We start from the raw sequence: 16,379 nt of genomic DNA, 5'->3' as shown, positions 1-16,379 counted from the left end.
CCCAGCTAGGACCTCCAACAGACCTGCCTCCAAAGGTAAATGGGAAATCGGTGTTTTCCACAGTGACGACTTGACAGAAGGCTCGACATGGCTGTGGTTTTCTAACCACTGACCAGCAAGAGGCTTTTCCATTTTCCACCCGCTTTCTTCCCTATAAGGTATTTAAATCGTCCTTTCATTTGGAAATCACTAGCAAAGTGCATCTAGAATACTGTGAAGGAGATGTTCGACAATTTTCCTAGAGGCTTCGTAAAGCAGACATTGTTTCTCCATGACCTCTTCCTAAGAAGTGACCTGGAAAAAATATATCAATCCGTAGAATCAATTTCCTCTCAGACCACTGAGCACACTGTGACAACCCCAAGGACATGGGTTTGAAGAACCTTCTCCCAGGACATCATTTGGTAAGAAATTCCCTCAATTCCAGATACTCTATTGATTATATGGTTTGGGATCAGCCGGCTCATTTGGGTGACAGACGATTCTTGTCCTTGCATTACCCTTGCATTTTGCAGGCTTTAAAAGATTTTGGAAAGATCCTGAATATTAAACAGACAGAGACCAGCAGGGAGAAATTCTCATGCTAGAGACCACAGCCTTGTTCATCAAGGTCTCTTTGTGTTTTACTCAGACGTATATTTGCTGGGCACTCTTCTTCTTGTTTGCCCGGGTGGAAATGACAACACATACACACACACACACAAACACCGAACTAAAACGAAAGAAGAGCTTTGCTTTTAAGATTTAAACAAGGTTTGTGCTTCAGCCATGGACGGCCGCCTCTGAACAGGAGCCGTGGTGGATAGGCTCCCTGCCTCCCCCTCCAAAGCCACCTTATCAAGGGCCATCCGGTCAGTGCGGCGCGCGTGGAGAAGTAGCACAAGGATCCAGAGGGAAGGGTTCTTGGAGAGTTCTTTAAAAATCCATGCATCCAACCCCTGAGTCGCCATATGCTAAAAGGTCACCTTGACCCACGTGGCAGCCTTCCTGGTTTTCCCTCTGTGGCCTTTCATTTGGAGTCAGCACCCTGGTGCCTTCCGGGGTTGTGGGTTTTAATGACTGCGTTATTATCATCATTCTAAATACTAATATCTTTGATAGCAGCCTTGCTACCTCATCTGAGGTATCAGAAAACAAAACTGAGAGGCGGGGTGGACCACGCTGGGTAGTCTGTGCCAGAGGAAAGCAGAGCAGCTCCCGAGGCTCAGACGGTTCCCATCCAAGGTGCTCAGTGTGGCCCCTGACCTCCAGCAGAGATGCCCACGACGGCTGCCAGGCTGATCAACACTCAGAGAGTCGTCTTATCTCTGCTCTACAGGCGAGTAACCCAGAGGCTTAAGGGACTCAGAGGGAAGGAAATGCAAAAAGAGGAGTGCAAATCAGAGGAGAATTAGTCATTTCTCTCCCATACTTAAGTCACCCTCAAGGAATAAAGAAGACATCTGAAGGCAGTGCATGGCTCCTCGGGTTCTCTTAAAGCGCCGCGTTTCATGAAGGCAAAGGTTAAGCCTCGGTCACTCACAGCTCCCTCGGCCCCAGTTCCCACTCCTGGGCTCTCTGCAAAGCCCTCAGCAGATGCCAGGGACGGCCCAGTACGAAGCCTGGAGTCCCGCGTCTCCTCTGCTCAGGGGCCCTGGGCCTCTCCACGTATGATCGGCCTCATCGCGGGGTCAGTGCGCCTGCGCCGAGTGGCAGGTGATGGCGCCTCCGGCTGGCGACTTGCTGCGAGAGGCGAGCGCTGCACAAGCATCCCTCGACTGAGCGGGAATCTCATTAAGGCCTGACATTTGCTGAGCATCCCCAGGGGGCAAAGGTCCCCATTCCAATTACAGCATCCCACCGCAGGCCCGGCGGGCAGCCTGGTGGCCCTGAGGCTGAGCCGCCATCCTCAGCGTCACGCGGCCCCACCATCTCCTGCACCCCTGCAGGGTGCGTGCGCCTCCACGGAGCCGTCCCATCCCGGGGCCTGGAATCCTCCCCTCCCCTCTGTCCTCCCCGCCGCCTTCCTCCCCAGCATCTCCTGCACAACAGTAACTTCGCCCGCAGTCTGTCTGAGTCCAGCATGGAAACCTGAGAAATCCTCCCATTCAATTCCTGTTGCCCTGGCCGCCCCTACGAGCCAGGCGACACCAGAGGAAGCAAGGTCATCCCCGAGGACACCCACTGAGAGCCATCGCATACCTGGACGCGCCTGGACGTACTGGGCAGGCGTCTCTGCCTAGACCCGCCCCTGTGGGCCGGGAAGTGATGCAAACAAGAGCAACGATGCCCAGAGGTCTCCGTTCTCTGTTGTCTAAGCAGCCTCTGGGGAGGGTAGGTGGTAACCTCTGGGATTACAGCCTCTGGTTACGTCCGTGGTTACCAGAAGCACAGTGGGGATCAGCTTCTTTTGGTTGGCTGGTTTGGCCGCACGGCGCGCAGCACATGGAACTTCCCCCGACCAGGGATGCAGCTGGCGCCCCCTGCAGTAGAAGCACCCAGTGGGAACCACTGGACTGCCAGGGAAGTCCGAGCAGCAGCGTCTCTCTTAATGCTCAGGATGTGTGTGGAGAGCATCCCATCCCGGAGGTCTAAGGCTCAGGCCGTCACAAGGTTTTCTTTATACATTTTAAAGATCCACGATGTATCCACTGTCCCTGAGTGAAACAAGCCCTGCCCCTGGGTTTATCTGAGGTTAAGGGAGCAAAGCTGTCCCCAGGATCTCTGAGTTTTATCCACCTGAACTTTTCATCACTCAATCTCTTTCTCCAGCTCCCTATCCCACCAACGCTACATAAATACTGACACCTACTGTGTCAGCTAGGTAATCACGTTTTAACCCTCATTTCCACCAAGCTCTGCAAGGTATTTATATTACCACCCTATCACCACTCCCTTAATGTTTGTATGTATAGCAACATACAAAAAAGTACACAGGGCAACGCATAGATACTCATGTACCCACCATGAAAAATTAACGTTTTATATTTTGCCCCTTCTACTTCATATTTTTTTAACAATGAAAATCTTACAGATAGACTCGAAATTTTCTTTGAATTTCACCCCCTAATCCTATAGAGGCAGCCACTATGCTGAAGGTGGTATGCATCCTTCACGTATATATGCATATATGTTTTTTTCAGGGAACAGTGAGGCTGTGAGAAGCTGAGTACCTTCCCCAGGGTTCACCCAGTGAAACAGAGGAACTGGCACTGGGAGGCCAGCTCCCTCCTGGATTTCTGAGCTGCAGGCACATGCAGGAGGTTCACAGAAGGTGGGAAAGGAGAAGATGCAGAATTATCATTAAAAACGTCTCTCCAAGAGAAGCAGGTAAGGAAAGACATGGTTCATTCGCAATCAGCACTCAGGCGGGGAAATGACTGGACTGAGCTTCCACATCTTCACAGGACTTCTGACCCTACTGGCACGTCTTTTCCCACCTCCAGACTTTCTTTAGAATATGATAGTATCAGCGAAACTAGGAAAGAAGGATCACCCCGAGCTGTCCTTAGATGCTCTTTCTCTCTTTCCATTGAGCTTCTTGTACTGCTAAGCTCAAAGGGGTCTTGGCATGTCCTGCACTGAACATTCTTCAAAATCCCCAGTAATTTCAAACATTATTATTCCAAGGTTTCAGGATCCAGCCACTCGGGGCCTTTTTTGCCTATCTGTCAAACGATGATATTACAGGTCCTCTGCCTCTGCCACAGTCACACCTTCTTTGAAGGGAACGATAAGCCACATGCCTTCATTTAAGGAGTATTTACCAGTTAACGGCAATGGGCAGACCTGTGCTCACAGTGGAGATGCAGCTGTGCACAGAACAACTGCTGTCTTCATAACACTTAGAATCTATTCAAGAAATGAAAACGAAGAGCCAAACAAAGTGCAAATATAGGTTCTATGCAAGCACCAAGGAAAGGCACCTAATGGAGACCCAAGATAGAAGCCTCCAGGCTGAGCCCTCGGGAATGGGGGGAGTTGGCCAGGAGAGAAAGGGATGCCTTCGGGCTCTGCTCCAAACTGGACAACGGTGCGACTCCTAGGACATGCTGTTCCTGCAGTGTGAATAACTGTCGGTCCACATGAGCACAAAAGGACTCATTCCCCTTGAATTTTTCCAGAAACCCCGTCAACTCTGCCCTTTTGTGCCCTGACTCCTGATACTTTCTTTTGCACCAGTTTTTCTCATTTATCTCCAGCATCTCACAGTGACGGCAGGATGTCAAAGTATCATGAAAACTGATAGAATGAAGAAATGAATGAAGTTCAGTGGACGGGACGCCCTCCCTCCTTGTACCTGAGGGTGTCACCCGACAACCCCACGGAGATGGACTCCAGATGTCCTGCTGTTCTGACAGCTGTCCTAACTCTGGCCTTGCACAATCTGCCTGAAGGATCTGGCAGAGACCTTTCTTGGCCTCCCCATCTCTTTCAAATATAAAAAGTAGAAGAGAGGAAAAGGAAGGGAAATATTCCCTAGGGATTGCCTCCTTTTGTTCCTTTGAAAGTCAATTTTCCTGTGTAGTTGTCTAGACTAAGCTCTCTGCTACACAAAATGAGCTTCTCCCTCCTGCGGAGGGCATGGCTCAGACTCTCCAATGCTGCCATCCCGGCAGAAAAGAGAACCACCGAGGAAGGTCTCTCAGAGGGGTCAGAGGAACAGCCTCACCCTGGCTCCACTTCTGAGCAGACTTCCCAGGTGCGGGGTTCTTTGCCAACTGACTGCCAACTCCAGGGCGGAAAAGATATAAATCCTGGGTCTATCCACACAGCTCCTGGGAGAATCTGCATCTTTGGATCCAGCTTTTCATTGACACAGGAGACGGGGAGCTGTCAGGAGCGCCAAGAGAGTGGACAAGCAGAGCCAACCAAGATGAAGTGGCACAGCCCACCTTTTTCTGGAGGGCCCCGAGCAGTCTTTTCTGGACCAGAGGATCTCTGCTTCTGGACACAGTGGAGTAGCAGGGACCAGTTCTGCCCTCCTGACCAAGACAACCAATAATAGACGGGATGTATGAAACAATGATTGCCAAGGCTCTGAACATCAGGAAACGAGAGACAGTGATCCATGAGGGATGGGGAACAAGGATCGTAATCTGTGCAGTTACTGTGGTCTGCTGCCTTAAAAGAGTATCTAGGCTACGGAAACAGATGGAGCCTTCGGGTCTCTCTGAGCTGAAGTTGAGAGTTTGGGAGACCCCAGCAGCTAGAGATGAAGAACAGAGAACTAGAGAGGAGAGAGCCAGCTACATGGAGACAGAATTTCAGAGAGCTGCAGGGCTCTCCTCAGGGTCTCAGCTGAGCACAGGAGACCATGCATGGGAGGAACCCAAGTCTCGGGGAAGAATTACTGAGAGGTTAGCGGTAACCACAGGGCGGGGGGGTGGGGCAGGAAAAGTGCCTCTTCCTATTCCAGACTGATTCACAGGATATGGGGCAGAGGACACAGGACAATATTTAGTGCTAGGGAGTAATTAGTCCTAGAGTGAGCAGGACTGCGGGTCAGCCTAACAAATTTTTTTTTTTTTTTTTTTAGCGGTACGCGGGGCTCTCACTGCTGTGGCCTCTCCCGTTGCGGAGCACAGGCTCCGGACGCGCAGGCTCAGCGGCCATGGCTCATGGGCCTAGCCGCTCCGCGGCATGTGGGATCTTCCCGGACCAGGGCACGAACCCGTGTCCCCTGCATCGGCAGGCAGACTCTCAACCACTGCACCGCCAGGGAAGCCCAGCCTAACAAATTTTAAAGGCAAGACCCAAAAGAATCAAATTCAAATTGATGAATATAAAACAAGAAAGAGAGAGATGGCACACATTATAAGAAGTGACATCACTACAGTTTCTACAGATAGTTAAAGGATAACAAAGAAATATTATCAACAAGTTTATGCCAATAAAATTGACACCTTAAATGAAAAAAAAAATCCTCAAAGACACAAAAACCATCACAGGACCCTCATGAAGAAATAGGGAACTTGAATACGTACTATATCTATTAAAGAAATTGAAACTGTAGTTAAAAATCTTTCCACGAAGAAAATTGCAGTCTCAGATGACTTCCTTAGTAAAATATATCAAATATTTAAGAAGGAAATAATGCCAATTCTATATGAAATTTTTTCAGAAATTTGAAAAGGAGAGAATATTTCCCAACTCAAGTCATGAGTCGAGCCCAACACCAAAACTAATCAAAGACGCCAGTTCTCCCCAGACTGATCTACAGATTCCATGGAATCCCAATGAAACTTCTGGCAGGTTTTTTAGCAGAAACTGACAAACTGATTTTAAAATTCACATGGAAATGCAAGAACTTGCATAGCCAAAGAACTCTGAGAAATGAGAGCAAAGTTACAGAATTAACACTATCTAATTCTAAGGCTGTAATGAAGTTACAGAACTAACTCTATCTAATTCCGAGACTATAGTAAAGTGACTGCCATCAGGACAGTGTGGTCTTGGTGTAAAGACAGAGAAATGCATCCACGGAACAGAAGAGAGAATCTAGAAGTAGACCAACACATATATGAACAACTGGTTTTTGACAAATGTGCTAAGGAAATTCAGTGGAGAAGGGATACTCTTTTCAACAAATGGCGCTGAAAAAATTACACATCCGTATGCAAAATAATGGACTTCAAACCCTATCTCATAAGACATACAAAAATTAAAATGGACTGCAGACCTAAAAACAAAACCTAAAACTATAAACTTTTAGAAGGATCCATAGAGAAAAACTGGTAAATTGGACTTTATTAAAATTAAAACTGTTCTTTGACAGACACTGTTTAGAGATTGAAAAGACAGCTAAATACTGGTAGAAACTATTTGCAAATATCACATAGTTACTAGCGGGCTTTTACCCATAATATAGAAAAACACTCATAATTCAACTGTAAGGGAACAAAAAACCCAATTTAAAAGTTGGCAAAAGATTCGTAAAGCACTTCACCAAAGAAGATACCCTGATGGCAAACAAGCACATGAGGAGATACCTAACATCATTAGTTGTTAGGGAAAATGCGAATTAAAACCACAATGAGAAACCACTCTACACTTATTCAAATATCTAAAACTAAAGAGACTGGTTATATCTGGTGTCTGCAAGGATGCAGAGGGACCGAACTCTCCCACGCTGCTGGTCCAAATGTAAAACGATGCAACCTTGGCAAGCAGTTTGGCAGTCCCTTAAAAAGTTAAACACACCAGGATATCGAGTGATCCAGCTATTCTTCTCCTAGGTATTTGTCCAAGATGAATGAAGGTGTATGTTTATAAAGACCTGTACACGAATGTTCATCTCAACTTCATTTATAACAGTTCCAAATGGAAAGCAGCCCAAGTACTGACCAACTAGTGAATAGACAGCCCGACTGTGCTATGTCCCTGCAATGGAGTGCTATGTGGCAATAAAGAGAGGGACATACAGATACACACATTTGGCTGAACCTCAAAGTAACTATGATGAATGCAAGAAGCCAGAAAAAAAGGCAGTATATTCTCCATGATACCATTTATAAAAAATATTGGAAGTATAGAGTAATCTACTGTGATAGAAAGCTGACCAGAGGTTCTTTAAGATCGAGAGGATTACAAAGTGAAATGACAAAACTTTTGGGGGTTCTATGGCCATTATGTTTGTTTTTTTTTTTTTTTTTTTGGGTACGCGAGCCTCTCACTGCTGTGGCCTCTCCCGTTGTGGAGCACAGGCTCCGGACGCGCAGGCTCAGCAGCCATGGCTCACGGGCCCAGCCGCTCCGCGGCATACGGGATCCTCCCGGACCGGGGTGCGAACCCATGTCCCCTGCATCGGCAGGCGGACTCTCAACCACTGCGCCACCAGGGAAGCCCTATGGCCATTATCTTGATGGTGATGGTTGGTGGGTATACAACTGTACCCTTTAAATATGTGTGGTTTCTTGTACATCAATTGTATTTCAATAAAACTGTAAAAAAAAATAAAACGTAAAAACAAAAACAGACCATGAAGCAACCCCATGGGATTTGCACTGGGTTAGCTGTGGAGGTGGGTAGGGGGAGACAAAGCTGTATAGACTAGACACGAAGGTGCTCAGGGGCCAGTGACAGGGCCCTGGGTAGCGGGGCTGGCGCCTTTGGGGCCAGCAGGAAGGACGAGAGCCCTGAAGAGACTCTGAGGGCTGAGAACAAAAGTCAGGGAAGTCAGAAAGTTTATTTCAGGTTTGGCAGCTAGCAACTCAGACATTGAAATTCTGCTGGCAAAGTAGGTCCAACACGCCAGGCCAGGAAGTTCTCTGCCTTGTTAGCACTCAGAAGGCACTGCCCCCAAATGTGGCCTGTGCTAATCACGGCTGAGTCCTCTCCACGTATCCGCTCCCAGATCTGACGTCATTCTCAGGTGGCCCCAGCCCTGGGGCTGGCGGGGCGGGAGGCTGGTTTGGAAGCAGGATCCTGATTGCACAATCAGAGATAATTGGCTTCTAGCTCTGATCTGTTTCTCCTCCGGCCCTGCTAGGAAAAGCTGCCTCCTTTGTTTCCAGCCCCACGTTCCCTCACTGTCAGCTGCGGCACATTTTCGTCTCCTCCTGTCCCCTTGCCTCTTCCCTCCCCGACTTCACATAGCCCTTCGCTCAGCTCAGGGCTGCTGACCGTCCAGTTTCCCTGCCTGGCCCTCTGCCTCGCCATGGACAGCATGTTCTCGAAGTGCCCCCTTCCAGATGGGCTGCTGGTCACCCTTGGAGACTGTTGCCCCTTCTGCTGTCCCTGGGCCATGCACTGGCTCCCCTTCTGTTTCCCTTGAGGGGCAGCTCCAGAGCACCTCCTGCTCCAGACTATTTCTTTAAAAATCTATCACCCTGTTTTCTCCTAAATCAGACGGTCAGCTTCCTGGGGGCTAGCCTTAGAGCAGCTCCTCTCTGAGCCCCAAGATCCCTGAATCACTGAAAATGTCACTAGGATTTCTGCAGAATCCTAAGTAAAGCAGAACTCACTCATTCAGAAAAAGAAAAAAGAGAGAAAGAGGAAAAAAGCCTGGGCTGTAATGACTTTGCACATCAATAAGACATATGTATGAAGCTGTTTGAGTTGTTAATGATTCACTGTGAAACATCCAATACCGCCTGGGACAAAGCACCTTACTCACCGCTAATGAATAGGTATACACAGAACATGAGATGGCTCCCAACCCTTTTCAGCTGCCTTTGATAATACAGGCTCCTGTATCATCCCCGCCGTATAATGAAAACCTCAGCCTGAATTGTATCAACGCAAATCACAGGCGCTGCCTGCGAGCTTGTATATTACAACTGATCTGTTGGGCCAATAAAAAGCTACCCCATTAACAGCCTTGTCCACTTAACTATTAATAAGGCTCCACAGGCCTTTCCTCACCCCGCTGCGGCCTCCCCACGCCCCCTCTTCCACTCAGCCCACTTAACCTCCCGCGTGCAGACTTGACTAGGAAAGGGGCGCGGGTCAGCTTGAGGGTCTAGGAAATACAATTCACATAAAATAATACAAGGATGCTCTTCTGTGGGGAGCTGTGGTCCTTCAGGGAGGCCTCCCCCGGGAGTCTTGGGTGGGTGGCCTCAGGGCAGCGGAAGCAGGAGGAAGAGAAGGGCTGGGCGGTCCCCCCTGGGCATCCACTCTTAGCCCTGTCTTCCTGCTCTGTCCCACCAGCCCCTAAGCTCCTGTCCTGACATGTCCTCCACATTTGCTCCAGCTCCGGTCCTCTGCCTTCTCTGCTTCACTGGGAACCCGGGGGGACCCTCACCAAGACAAAGGGAGACGAGAGGGTATCCTGCTGCCAGCACGGCCCCAGGTCACCCGGGCTGGGAGGGTTCAGGGAGCCCTCAGCGCTCGGACGGGGTAGAGGATACCAACCAGGGTCTTTGGCTCAGAGCTTTGTGCTTTCAGAGTCGCTTTCCTTTACCTGTATTTTCTGGAGTGTTTTCTGTTTCCAGACCCCCGTGGTTTCTTGCATATAGCTCTACTGCACGTTTTACCTAAATGCACCAGTTCTCTTCCTTTATTGAATAACAGCCCCCTGTTCACTTCAGAAGCAAGTGAAATGTACAGAACTGCACGATCCCTAGAAGGAAACTTCTGGAAGAACTGCTCTGAAAGGGACCGCTCTTGCTGGCTAGCCTGACTTGCCGTGGCTGGCCCTCCTCCTGGTTATGGAACAGCGTACGAGACCCGTGTTTAATAGTTGTCCACACGCTACCCAGAATAAAAAATATTCATAATAACAAATAACAGCTGAAGTACTATTTACTCCTGCTTGTTACTGAGGGCCTTAGGACGGGCACAATGACCTTATGACCAGAGAGTGGTTGGCTGGTCGGCAGCCGGTTGACCAGAAGCCCACCCCAAGACCCCTATTCCTGTGCTGTTTCCCTCCCATAGTTTTCACCCCCATCTTGGAGCAGGAGGCGGTTGTGAGGTCACCGCCTCGCCCTCCACAGCGGTGCTCTTTTCTAACAGCTGGTAGAGACCGGCTCAGCTTCCAGAGGGAAGGAGGGTTTCCTCTCTTGCATGGCACACTCTGCTAAGGTGGTCCCTACCCAGTCACCCAGTAAAATTTTCCATGTGGCAGATCACCAGCATCATCCTATGTAATTCTGGCAACAACTCAGGGTAGAGAATAAGATTCCCAAAAGATGGATGCAAAACTACTGAGGCCCTGTGGAGCTAAGGGCCCCGCCTAGAACGCGGCCGGGCCCGTGCCTCCTAAGGTGGTCTTCCTCTTTCTCTGCTCTGCTGCCTTGCCCCGCCCCTGTTGCCACTGCAAATAGCAACACCAAAAACAGGCTTCTTTGTTTTATTTAGGAAAAAACCATGAAGAATAAGTTATCTTCAAACTACAAGAGAAACAAAGGTAAGCAGAATGTAATCACCCAGGCTGGAGGCTTGCCACCTAACAACAGCTGCAGAATTCCATGGTGGAAAGTGGCGGTGTGTGTGTGTGTGTGTGTGTGTGTGTGTGTGTGTGTGTGTGTGTGTGTGTGTGTTGAATTGAGAGATTGGGATTAAAAAAAAAAGCAATATTGACCAAGAAATATCATTACCCTTCGCAGGACCACTGTGATAGTCTGCTTCTCACCCATATTTATTCACAAGACCTAAGAGTCTATCCACTTAGGATGAGAAACTCATTCCTGGCACCTGCAGATGCTCGGGGATGCGGTGTCTGAGGCTGAGAGGAGGACACGGGTGAGAAGAATTAGTCCTGCATGCAATGAGATGCGTCTGGTTTCTCTCTGGGCAGAAGGGTGCTGGGGAGAAACAGGGCAACTGCAGGAGGGGATAAACTTCCAAACCCAAACCCACCCTCAAACAAGACAGGCTGAGCTCTCGGCGCTGGGCAGGCTCATCACTCTGTCCTCATGCTTCCAGAGGGTAGTTTGCAAGCACTGCAGGGGCCAACTGGGGAAAGGGCCCCGCAAGCAGGATCCAGATCGCTACGGAAGGCTTTGCAGCACAACTGTGGAATCTTCCAACACTAAAAATAGAGCTGTTTCCTTGTGGGCCAGGTGGGCTTTCAACATATTGAAGGAGGAGCGGCACATAGGCTGGAAAGGGTAGGAGCTCTCAGGGGAGCGGGAAAGAGAGGGTAATGGAGGGAGCGGTGGGAGGACATGCTCCACCGGAAAATAAATTGGAAATTTAGGGTGTGGCTGGATTTTGAAGGATCTGGAATGTGTAGGCTTTAGGTATTTGTTAAGGAAAGCCAGTGCAGAGTGTGTGTGTGTGTGTGTGTGCGCGCGCGCGCACGCATGCACACGTGCATTTGGTGCAGAGGCTAATGTTTTGCGGGGGTGTTTTAGCCGATATCATTTTTTAGCAAAAGGCAATGGTCATCAGAAATCTGCCTTTAAAAAGGCAAAGTATTTTGGGAAAACAATTGTAACTGATGCCCTCAAAAATTTGCATATTTCCAGGACCAAAAAGGCCAAAAGTACCATTAATGTGAAGGATGATTTTGTCATCACCGGTACAGAGCCCATTTAACAACAGGGAGCTTTTATGTGGAAATAGTCCAAAAAAAGAGAGAGAGAATTATTTTTTACAGAGCATTTGGCTGAGCCTCTCTTGGAAAATGTTTCTAATTCTCGGCTTTTCCTAATGAGTTCAAGCTTGATCAACTATTCTGTCTGGAAAAAGCACTCATTCTTTTGGGAAGGTAAGGAAGCTTCTTTGGGATAAATGGTGTTCTTACACTGTTTATTCAGTTATTGTTTTAAACTCTACTTAAAACTGAGGTTTACATTATTCTGGAATCTTACTTAGGCACAGAGAAGAACAGTAATTCAACACTTTTGCTATTAAATATTCTGACATGTTTTGCTTTTCTGTTTGTTTTAAATAAGGAGGGTTGACCGATACATAAAAAGTATGTCAGGAGCTCCAGATGTCTTTCACCGGTTAGGTGCTTTGTAAGAGTGAATACGGTGCTGGCTTCTGATACCTGCCGGATTCCTAGCACCGAGCTTGGTGTGTCCCTAGCTCCCATTTCATGCCGCTTTGTGACCCTCCCGGAACGCCAAGGGGGCACGAAACAGGTGCCGGTCCTGGCCTGCAGTGAGGCCCACTGCAGCTTTGCATCCTTTCACCTGCCCGGAAAACAAGCGTGTGCTGGTCTCCTATTCCTTCCCCTTTCCGTTGAGGGTGAAGCGTGTGCTGGTCTCCTATTCCTTCCCCTTTCCGTTGAGGGTGAAGCGTGTGCTGGTCTCCTATTCCTTCCCCTTTCCGTTGAGGGTGAAGCGTGTGCTGGTCTCCTATTCCTCCCCTTTCCGTTGAGGGTGAAGCGTGTGCTGGTCTCCTATTCCTCCCCTTTCCGTTGAGGGTGAAGCGTGTGCTGGTCTCCTATTCCTCCCCTTTCCGTTGAGGGTGAAGCGTGTGCTGGTCTCCTATTCCTCCCCTTTCCGTTGAGGGTGAAGCGTGTGCTGGTCTCCTATTCCTCCCCTTTCCGTTGAGGGTGAAGCGTGTGCTGGTCTCCTATTCCTCCCCTTTCCGTTGAGGGTGAAGCGTGTGCTGGTCTCCTATTCCTCCCCTTTCCGTTGAGGGTGAAGCGTGTGCTGGTCTCCTATTCCTCCCCTTTCCGTTGAGGGTGAAGCGTGTGCTGGTCTCCTATTCCTCCCCTTTCCGTTGAGGGTGAAGCGTGTGCTGGTTTCCTATTCCTCCCCGTTCCGTTGAGGGTGAAGTTGCACACTTTAGCAGCAAATTGTACTTTCTAGGAACGTCAGAAGCTCTTAGCAGGCCAGAAAAATCGAACTCCAGTCAAAGTGGGCACAGTCTAGAGAGGTTTGCAGACAGCAAACTAAATGCACCAAGAAGTTAAAACACAGGTTCTTTTGAAGAACCCTTTGTTGGAAGAGCCACTGTTCAATGGAGGTAGCTATGTGGGGAAGGGGAGATTTGGGAAGCCTCATCGTGGATCCTCTAGGGTGGCTGGACAGCCAGAGTTTGCTTCTAATTTGAAGAGAGTCTCCTAACCTCTCAAAATCAAGTTTCTTCATCTGAAAAGTAGGACGATCTGCTGAGTTCTCTGCTCGTGACTCCACGGCACAAAACTCGCCTTGCATCACCGTTCCTCCCCGTCCTGGATCACCACATCCTACAAGAGAGACTCCCCCTCCCACAGGTGGAAGGGGTAGCTCTCTCCCACCCCAGTGGTGCTATCGGTTGTAATGGCTCCAAAGCCATGTCTTAGGGGATCGCTTCTTGTCCCCTCCTGCACAGCCTCCCTTGAGATGCCTTGTAAGGGACTTGCCTTTCCTGGGCTCCCCACCATCTCCAGGGATGTTCCAATGGTAGGAAGTCCCTTCTCATTCATAAACCCACAGAGTGTCACAGGACATATGAACCTCCTCTCCGGCCAAAGGCACAGACCCTGAATGTTAAGTGCATGATGTGTTCCCCAGCTCACAGGAGGACGCATCTCCTAGGGATTTGTTCATTCGTGCAGATATAATGCTGTTAATGGTTGGCAGTGTCCTCCACGGGCGGGCTCACAAAAATAACTTTAACCTTCATGTAACTAAATTCCTCTTCTATGGTCCTGCTACACTAATAATTAAGCAACATATGAAAACAATGAAACAAAACATCCTCTCTTTCATGAGAGTTCACTGAGGACAGAGATGGCATCGTATCCGTCCTTGCACGACTCACCAGCATCAGTGGTCCCTGCCAGCACTCACGGGACCCACCGTGTGCCAGATACTCTTCTAAGGGTTTCAGTATAGTAACTAACGGAATCCCCACACCAACCAAGTGAGGTACGGGCTCTGTTGCTATTCCCACCATACGGCTGAGGTCACCTGGTGTTAACTGGTAAGAGGTGGGGCTGGAATTTGAACCCAGTGTGTTTGCCTCCAAACACACCCTCTTCTGAAAGAGCCCTGCAGAGCTGCTTGTTGAAGACAGAGATGTAAAGAGATGCGGATGATTAATCGGAAGAGGTTAGGTATGTTAGGCTGATTCTTTAACGGGAGCCTCTGATACTTTAGAGGCTGTAGGAGCGGGGATGTTATCGCTATTGGTCTGATCTCCCATGTGAACGTTGGCTTGAGCCTGCAGGGAGATTTGCAGGGCGAAGGCTCTTCTCACTGCTCAGTTAGGATAGGTCTTTTACATTTTCCCGACAAATGGAAATAAAGACTAGGGTGATTTTCCTGAGGTGACTGGGGAGTCTTAGCAAGAAGGAAAGGAGGAAACATGAATATAAAATGAAAGATAAAATGAGAGTGTGTGAACTGGAGAGAGGCTGCCCTGGGAAGTGAGATCCCGTGACTGCTGAAGGGGACAGGCGGGGGCAGCAGGAAGGATGGTCCCCATCCAGGGCTGGGCTTTTCCCTGGAGTTGCACTGTCCGCTCTCCATTTCTCCACTGGCATCCTCCACTCCTGCCTGTAGACCCAGCCCCACAAAACACACATGTTCTTCTCTCGCTCTCTTGCTCTCCCTCTTCCTCTGGACCAGAATCTCTGTGTACACAGAACTGGATCCAACAAGTATTCAGATGCTACTGGAGACAACGGCCGTCCTCTCACTGGGTCTCTTGGTCCTCTCTTGACGAGGTTCCCCCCCCCCCAGCTCTCTTCTGCTCTCCTGAAGCCCTAACCCTCTGTCGCTCGCCCTCATGTCCTACAGACTGTTGTACTTCTTAAGGGTTGCCTCGACATGGTGACTCTGTATCTTTCCCTGATCCCATGCTCCCCTGCCTCCTGGGCACTGCTCCGGGGTCTTCCCAGCTGAGAACTGAAATCTGCTTTCTCTGCTGGAGGAGGATAAACTCCTGGACCACAGCACAGCTGCCCCCTTCATCCACTGTCACCTGAACCTCAACGTATCTGAAGCCAAAACGACCTTCTCGCCCTCCTTAAAATCTTCTCCTCCTAATTTCCCTAACAGTATCCCTTTTCTAGAATCATCCAGGATGAAAAGGTGGATAAACATTCCACATTTCCCTTATCCCCTAAATCCGAGCCATCGGCACATCTGACCGTCTTCGCCATCTCTGCCTCATCCCTCTTCCCGGTTTCTCATCACACCCCATCGCCTTCCCAGCTGTTCCGATCACTACACCAAGTCCCTGGTATTTAAAGGTTTGGTGGGTGAGAGCCCACACTCTGGCCTTTGTTAGGGCAATTAAATAACATAATAATAGTACAGGCCACACAGAGTGGTTGATAAGATCAAGCAAATAGTCGCATATTGAGTAAATTCTCGATAAGCAGTAGTTATCATTAATGTAACTTTTCTCTAGGTTCACCTCTGTTCCAATCCATCACGTCCTCTACCAAAAGAATAATTTCTCAACATGACGTTCTGACAGTACAACTTCACTAAGTTAAACCACGCAAGTTTCCGAAATGGTTAATAAATAAAATCCAAACTCTGTAGCCTGGCACTCAGTGTCTTCTTGGTTTGTCCCCTAATCTAAGAATCTTTCTTCTGCTCTGGTCAGAACAATCGGTCCGTGGCTCGCAGGACCTGTGTCCGTGCCATCTGTGCTGTCTGCAAGTCTGTGCAACTTCGGATGGGAGCCTAGAGCCCACTCAAAGCGCTGCAGCCAGAGCCCCAGCTCCTTAACCTCCTCTGCCCCCGTTCTGCGTTTCTGCGGGTACTGCTGACTCAATACTAATGACACGCTGTCTCTTGTTTATTATTTTTATCTCTAGACTCTAAAACCTTAGAGGTCTGAGGTTTGACTTTGCTCACAGCTGTCGTCCTGTCCGTACACAGCAAACACTAGGTTCTCAATGATTTTTGTTGAATGTAAGTGATGCTTATCTCTGCTGAAACCCTAAGTGGTTGATGAATCAGGCAAAGCTGTGAAGGGGGCATGGACAGGAGAAGCAGGGGCTCTCCGTGCATGGGTGAGCACGGTAGGCCGAGAGAGCTGCTGATAACGGCCAT

General features: G+C 49.0%; 1 protein-coding gene across 1 annotated transcript in view; it reads right to left on the bottom strand.

The window, feature by feature from the left end:
- Window positions 1–16,379, bottom strand: part of OPCML (opioid binding protein/cell adhesion molecule like) — a 1,091,529-nt gene that overhangs the window by 676,343 nt on the left and 398,807 nt on the right. The window lies entirely within an intron of this gene.

The sequence above is a fragment of the Phocoena sinus genome, chromosome 8 (assembly GCF_008692025.1).
Source record: "Phocoena sinus isolate mPhoSin1 chromosome 8, mPhoSin1.pri, whole genome shotgun sequence".
In the NCBI taxonomy this organism is placed as follows: domain Eukaryota; kingdom Metazoa; phylum Chordata; class Mammalia; order Artiodactyla; family Phocoenidae; genus Phocoena; species Phocoena sinus.
Note: the sequence above shows the minus strand (reverse complement) of the source record. Positions and strands in the feature narration are given on the sequence as shown.